The sequence below is a fragment of the Pseudophryne corroboree genome, chromosome 8 (genome assembly GCF_028390025.1).
Source record: "Pseudophryne corroboree isolate aPseCor3 chromosome 8, aPseCor3.hap2, whole genome shotgun sequence".
In the NCBI taxonomy this organism is placed as follows: Eukaryota; Metazoa; Chordata; class Amphibia; order Anura; family Myobatrachidae; genus Pseudophryne; species Pseudophryne corroboree.
Window position 1 is genome coordinate 164404755 of NC_086451.1, and position 7405 is coordinate 164412159.

Genomic DNA, 7405 nt, shown 5'->3' on the forward strand with positions numbered 1-7405 from the left:
GAGATCTCTTGATCATAAAGATAGTTCTCACAGGGTGAGGTTCATCCATTACATTTTAAAGTAGGAAGGTACAAATTACATATTCAAATTACATATATGTGCTGGATTCAAATGTTTTCCCCCCTTCCTTTCTCAATTGTGCCCATCAGCAGCTATTCTAATGTTGCTGCCAATGGGTGTGACACATTCATTTCTTCTGTGGGGTACACTGGACTCCACAAGGATTCACATTGGGGTGTAGAGTAGGATCTTGATCTGAGGCACCAACAGGCTCAAAGCTTTTGACTGTTCCCAAGATGCTCAGCGCCCCCTGCTCTATAACCTCGCTTCCATGAACAGGGAGCTCAGTTTGTAGTTGGTGCCTTCAGTAGCAGGCCACTTAACAGGGGGCTGCCTCAGGCAGCCTATTCTTAGCTATTAATTTTGACAAGAAAAGAAGAACTTTTTTTATAAGAATCTCCAAGGGCTGCAGCAGGCTAGGTCTAATAGACATCTTTACTGCAGCTCCATCACTCCCAGCGGCGCAGTATACTCCCGTGCCCTGGTTGCTGGGTCACTGCAGCGGAGGCTCCGGTTTCTTCCTAAGGTCAGTCACACACACACCGCCCTCCGGGATCACGAGGCCGCTGATGAAAGGGAGGTAAGGGGCTTCTGTGCCCACACTATACCGAGATCCAGCGTGGCTGTAGGGGGCGGGCCGTGTGCGCACTGGCGTGGACACTGATTACTGGGCAGCCGCTCCACTAGCCACCAGGGACAGTTAAGGAGCACAGCTCTGGGGGTTTTTCTCCTATATTAACCCCATTTTGTACTACCTGCACTGCATTGTGATAGGTAATAGAGCCTGATTCAGGTTGGATTGTAATCGCAAAGAGCTGCGCATTGGAAAATTCAGGGCTATGCCGTGTAGATGATGGCCTAACAGGAGGCTTTAAAATTTTCTTTCTAGTGTCCTTCGTTTGGTATTTTAAAGCCTCCTGTTAGGCCATCATCTACACGGCATAGCCCTGAATTTTCCAATGCGCAGCTCTTTGCAAAAGAGAGATATTGGCAAGGAAAAGCTGTCTTGTACCTTTGCATTTTTCTCCCAAACGAAGGACACTAGAAAGAAAATTTTAAAGCCTCCTGTTAGGCCATCATCTACACGGCATAGCCCTGAATTTTCCAATGCGCAGCTCTTTGCAAAAGAGAGATATTGGCAAGGAAAAGCTGTCTTGTACCATTGGATTTTTCTCCCAAACGAAGGACACTAGAAAGAAAATTTTAAAGCCTCCTGTTAGTGCTTCATCTACACGGTATAGCCCTGAATTTTCCAATGCGTAGCTCTTTGCAAAAGAGAGATATTGGCAAGGAAAAGCTGTCTTGTACCTTTGCATTTTTCTCCCAAACAAATGTAGTTTGTTTTTGTCAATTACCATTTTAATAATTGGGTAAAAAAAATTAAGTAGATTTTTGAAAGAAAACAATACTGTCAATATACTATTAAAACAAATTAAAATGGTAAAAGTTATTGTACTTTAAGAAAACATAAAAGAGCTAACATATCAATCCCAGTTTTGGATTACTTTAATTAACAAAAAAAATGCATATAGCAGAGGATAGTTTCAATCTGCCTACCTCTGGGTAATGGGCCCAGCATGCTTCCATTGCAGTACTCTGCTGCACATGTAAGTGCAAGAGATCCTAAAGCACTCACTCATCATGGGAAAGTACCAATGTGTTTCTTCGTTGGTTGATGGAAGAAACATCTTAAAAAAACTCTCCAGATTATTGACTTTTTAAAGTTTTTCTAGGAAAAGTTTTAGATGTATGCTTATTAGCCTTTGTCAGTAAGTACTTTTTGCGAAGTGTCTCTGTGGCGCAATCGGTTAGTGTGTCTGGCTACTAACCAAAAGGTTGGTGGTTCAATCCCACCCAGGGACGTAATTGACCTTGTTATCAGATTTTGGTGATCTTTAAGTAGACAAGTCAAAATTTCAAACCCCCTGTTATGGTGTAGGGTACCTGGCCTTTTCTGATGTAATCAGAGTTAGATTTGATTCAGTGATTTAATAAAAACAGCTAGGAAGCACAATTTAGCAGTGGGTTGCAGAGAAAAAGAAATATGCTGGCAAAAAAAATCCAATTGAGTGAGTAAACAGCTCTTCATTTTCTGGCTTTATTTTTATGCTAACAAATTTGTTCTCTGAAAAGTGTCCACAAAGCCAAGTCTCTGATTAACACCTTTGTAGGGATGGTTTTTCACCTATTACTAAATTAAATTTGCTTCATTGGAAAGGCAGCAAGATGCATCCTCATTTCAATGTCTACTGAAATAATACGGGTTGACACCAGGAAACATTAACGCCACTGCATCCTTGCTGCTTTCTCATGTAGAAGTCTGTTTAATGTGAAAACAAGGTGATATCTAATTAGCACACAGGTAAGGAATTAAGAAAATCTTTATTTAAGGGTGAAGATGTTTCTCACAAAATCGTTGCCCCAATGCATCATTGAAATTCAAGCTGGAAAGATGATTTTAATATATCACTTGTACATTTTGTATTGCTCTTCTGGTGACAATGTAGTTTGTTTTTGTCAATTACCCTTTTAATAATAGGGTAAAGAAAATGAAGTGGATTTTTTAAAGAAAACTATACTGTCAATATACTATTAAAACAAATTAAAATGGTAAAAGTTATTGTACTTTAAGTAAAAATAAAAGAGCAAAAATATCAATCCCAGTTTTGATTACTTAAATTAACAAAAAAAAATGCATATAGCAAAGGATAGTTTCAATCTGCCTACCTCTGGGTTATGGGCCCAGCATGCTTCCATTGCAGTACTCTGCTGCACATGTAAGTGCAAGAGATCCTGAAGCACTCACTCATCATGGGAAAGTACCAATGTGTTTCTTCATTGGTTGATGGAAGAAACATCTTACAAAAACTCTCCAGATTATTGACTTTTTTAAAGTTTTTCTAGGAAACGTTCTAGATGTATGCTTATTAGACTTTGTCAGTATATACTTTTTGCAAAGTGTCTCTGTGGCGCAATCGGTTAGTGTGTCCGGCTACTAACCAAAAGGTTAGTGGTTCAATCCCAACCAGGGATGTAATTGACCTTGTTTACAGGTTTTGGTGATCTTTAAGTAGACAAGTCAAAATTTCAAACCCCCTGTTATGGTGTAGGGTACCTGGACTTCTCTGATGTAATCAGAGTTAGATTTGATTCAGTGATTTTATAAAAACAGCTAGGAAGCACAATTTAGCAGTGGGTTGCAGAGAAAAAGAAATATGCTGGCAAAAAAAATCCAATTGAGTGATTAAACAGCTCTTCATTTTCTGGCTTTATTTTTATGCTAACAAATTTGTTCTCTGAAAAGTGTCCACAAAGCCAAGTCTCTGATTAACACCTTTGTAGGGATGGTTTTTCACCTATTACTAAATTAAATTTGCTTCATTGGAAAGGCAGCAAGATGCATCCTCATTTCAATGTCTACTGAAATAATACGGGTTGACACCAGGAAACATTAACGCCACTGCATCCTTGCTGCTTTCTCATGTAGAAGTCTGTTTAATGTGAAAACAAGGTGATATCTAATTAGCACACAGGTAAGGAATTAAGAAAATCTTTATTTAAGGGTGAAGATGTTTCTCACAAAATCGTTGCCCCAATGCATCATTGAAATTCAAGCTGGAAAGATGATTTTAATATATCACTTGTACATTTTGTATTGCTCTTCTGGTGACAATGTAGTTTGTTTTTGTCAATTACCCTTTTAATAATAGGGTAAAGAAAATGAAGTGGATTTTTTAAAGAAAACTATACTGTCAATATACTATTAAAACAAATTAAAATGGTAAAAGTTATTGTACTTTAAGTAAAAATAAAAGAGCAAAAATATCAATCCCAGTTTTGATTACTTAAATTAACAAAAAAAAATGCATATAGCAAAGGATAGTTTCAATCTGCCTACCTCTGGGTTATGGGCCCAGCATGCTTCCATTGCAGTACTCTGCTGCACATGTAAGTGCAAGAGATCCTGAAGCACTCACTCATCATGGGAAAGTACCAATGTGTTTCTTCATTGGTTGATGGAAGAAACATCTTACAAAAACTCTCCAGATTATTGACTTTTTAAAGTTTTTCTAGGAAACGTTCTAGATGTATGCTTATTAGACTTTGTCAGTATATACTTTTTGCAAAGTGTCTCTGTGGCGCAATCGGTTAGTGTGTCCGGCTACTAACCAAAAAGTTAGTGGTTCAATCCCAACCAGGGATGTAATTGACCTTGTTTACAGGTTTTGGTGATCTTTAAGTAGACAAGTCAAAATTTCAAACCCCCTGTTATGGTGTAGGGTACCTGGACTTCTCTGATGTAATCAGAGTTAGATTTGATTCAGTGATTTTATAAAAACAGCTAGGAAGCACAATTTAGCAGTGGGTTGCAGAGAAAAAGAAATATGCTGGCAAAAAAAATCCAATTGAGTGATTAAACAGCTCTTCATTTTCTGGCTTTATTTTTATGCTAACAAATTTGTTCTTTGAAAAGTGTCCACAAAGCCAAGTCTCTGATTAACACCTTTGTAGGGATGGTTTTTCACCTATTACTAAATTAAACTTGCTTCATTGGAAAGGCAGCAAGATGCATCCTCATTTCAATGTCTACTGAAATAATACAGGTTGACACCAGGAAACATTAACGCCACTGTATCCTTGCTGCTTTCTCATGTGGAAGTCTGTTTAATGTGAAAACAAGGTGATATCTAATTAGCACACAGGTAAGGAATTAAGAAAATCTTTATTTAAGGGTGAAGATGTTTCTCACAAAATCGTTGCCCCAATGCATCATTGAAATTCAAGCTGGAAAGATGATTTTAATATATCACTTGTACATTTTGTATTGCTCTTCTGGTGACAATGTAGTTTATTTTTGTCAATTACCATTTTAATAATAGGGTAAAGAAAATTAAGTGGATTTTTGAAAGAAAACAATACTGTCAATATACTATTAAAACAAATTAAAATGGTAAAAGTTATTGTACTTTAAGTAAAAATAAAAGAGCCAAAATATCAATCCCAGTTTTGGATTACTTTAATTAACAACAAAAAAATGCATATAGCAGAGGATAGTTTCAATCTGTCTACCGCTGGGTTATGGGCCCAGCATGCTTCCATTGCTGTACTCTGCTGCACATGTAAGTGCAAGAGATCCTGAAGCACTCACTCATCATGGGAAAGTACCAATGTGTTTCTTCGTTGGTTGATGGAAGAAACATCTTACAAAAACTCTCCAGATTATTGACTTTTTAAAGTTTTTCTAGGAAACGTTTTAGATGAATGCTTATTAGCCTTTGTCAGTATGGACTTTTGCAAAGTGTCTCTGTGGCGCAATCAGTTAGTGTGCACGGCTATTAACCAAAAGGTTTGTGGTTCAATCACACCCAGGGACGTAATTGACCTTGTTATCAGATTTTGGTGATCTTTAAGTAGACAAGTCAAAATTTCAAACCCCCTGTTCTGGTGTAGGGTACCTGGCCTTCTCTGATGTAATCAGAGTTAGATTTGATTCAGTGATTTTATAAAAACAGCTAGGAAGCACAATTTAGCAGTGGGTTGCAGAGAAAAAGAAATATGCTGGCAAAAAAATCCAATTGAGTGATTAAACAGCTCTTCATTTTCTGGCTTTATTTTTATGCTAACAAATTTGTTCTCTGAAAAGTGTCCACAAAGCCAAGTCTCTGATTAACACCTTTGTAAGGATGGTTTTTCACCTATTACTAAATTAAACTTGCTTCATTGGAAAGGCAGCAAGATGCATCCTCATTTCAATGTCTACTGAAATAATACAGGTTGACACCAGGAAACATTAACGCCACTGCATCCTTGCTGCTTTCTCATGTGGAAGTCTGTTTAATGTGAAAACAAGGTGATATCTAATTAGCACACAGGTAAGGAATTAAGAAAATCTTTATTTAAGGGTGAAAATGTTTCTCACAAAATCGTTGCCCCAATGCATCATTGAAATTCAAGCTGGAAAGATGATTTTAATATATCACTTGTACATTTTGTATTGCTCTTCTGGTGACAATGTAGTTTGTTTTTGTCAATTACCATTTTAATAATAGGGTAAAGAAAATTAAGTGGATTTTTAAAAGAAAACAATACTTTCAATATACTATTAAAACAAATTAAAATGGTAAAAGTTATTGTACTTTAATGAAAAATAAAAGAGCAAAAATATCAATCCCAGTTTTGGATTACTTTAATTAACAAAAAAAATGCATATAGCAGAGGATAGTTTTAATCTGCCTACCTCTGGGTTATGGGCCCAGCATGCTTCCATTGCAGTACTCTGCTGCACATGTAAGTGCAAGAGATCCTGAAGCACTCACTCATCATGGGAAAGTACCAATGTGTTTCTTCGTTGGTGGATGGAAGAAACATCTTACAAAAACTCTCCAGATTATTGACTTTTTAAAGTTTTTCTAGGAAATGTTTTAGATGAATGCTTATTAGCCTTTGTCAGTATGTACTTTTGCAAAGTGTCTCTGTGGTGCAATCAGTTAGTGTGTACGGCTATAAACCAGAAGGTTGGTGGTTCAATCCCACCCAGGGACGTAATTGACCTTGTGATCAGATTTTGGTGATCTTTAAGTAGACAAGTCAAAATTTCAAATCCCCTCTTATGGTGTAGGGTACCTGGCCTTCTCTGATGTAATCAGAGTTAGATTTGATTCAGTGATTTTATAAAAACAGCTAGGAAGCACAATTTAGCAGTGGGTTGCAGAGAAAAAGAAATATGCTGGCAAAAAAATCCAATTGAGTGATTAAACAGCTCTTCATTTTCTGGCTTTATTTTTATGCTAACAAATTTGTTCTCTGAAAAGTGTCCACAAAGCCAAGTCTCTGATGAACACCTTTGTAAGGATGGTTTTTCACCTATTACTAAATTAAACTTGCTTCATTGGAAAGGCAGCAAGATGCATCCTCATTTCAATGTCTACTGAAATAATACAGGTTGACACCAGGAAACATTAACGCCAATGCATCCTTGCTGCTTTCTCATGTGGAAGTCTGTTTAATGTGAAAATAAGGTGATATCTAATTAGCACACAGGTAAGGAATTAAGAAAATCTTTATTTAAGGGTGAAGATGTTTCTCACAAAATCGTTGCCCCAATGCATCATTGGAATTCAAGCTGGAAAGATGATTTTAATATATCACTTGTACATTTTGTATTGCTCTTCTGGTGACAATGTAGTTTGTTTTTGTCAATTACCATTTTAATAATAGGGTAAAGAAAATTAAGTGGATTTTTGAAAGAAAACAATACTGTCAATATACTATTAAAACAAATTAAAATGGTAAAAGTTATTGTACTTTAAGTAAACATAAAATAGCTAACATATCAATCCCAGTT

The 7405-nt window shown here is 36.6% G+C and overlaps 1 non-coding gene across 1 annotated transcript; it reads left to right on the top strand.

Moving 5' to 3' along the window:
- Nucleotides 1–1849: 1849 nt before the first annotated feature.
- Nucleotides 1850–1923, top strand: TRNAS-ACU (transfer RNA serine (anticodon ACU)). The gene has a single exon. It is a non-coding gene; the product is annotated as a tRNA-Ser (tRNA).
- Nucleotides 1924–7405: the final 5482 nt, after the last annotated feature.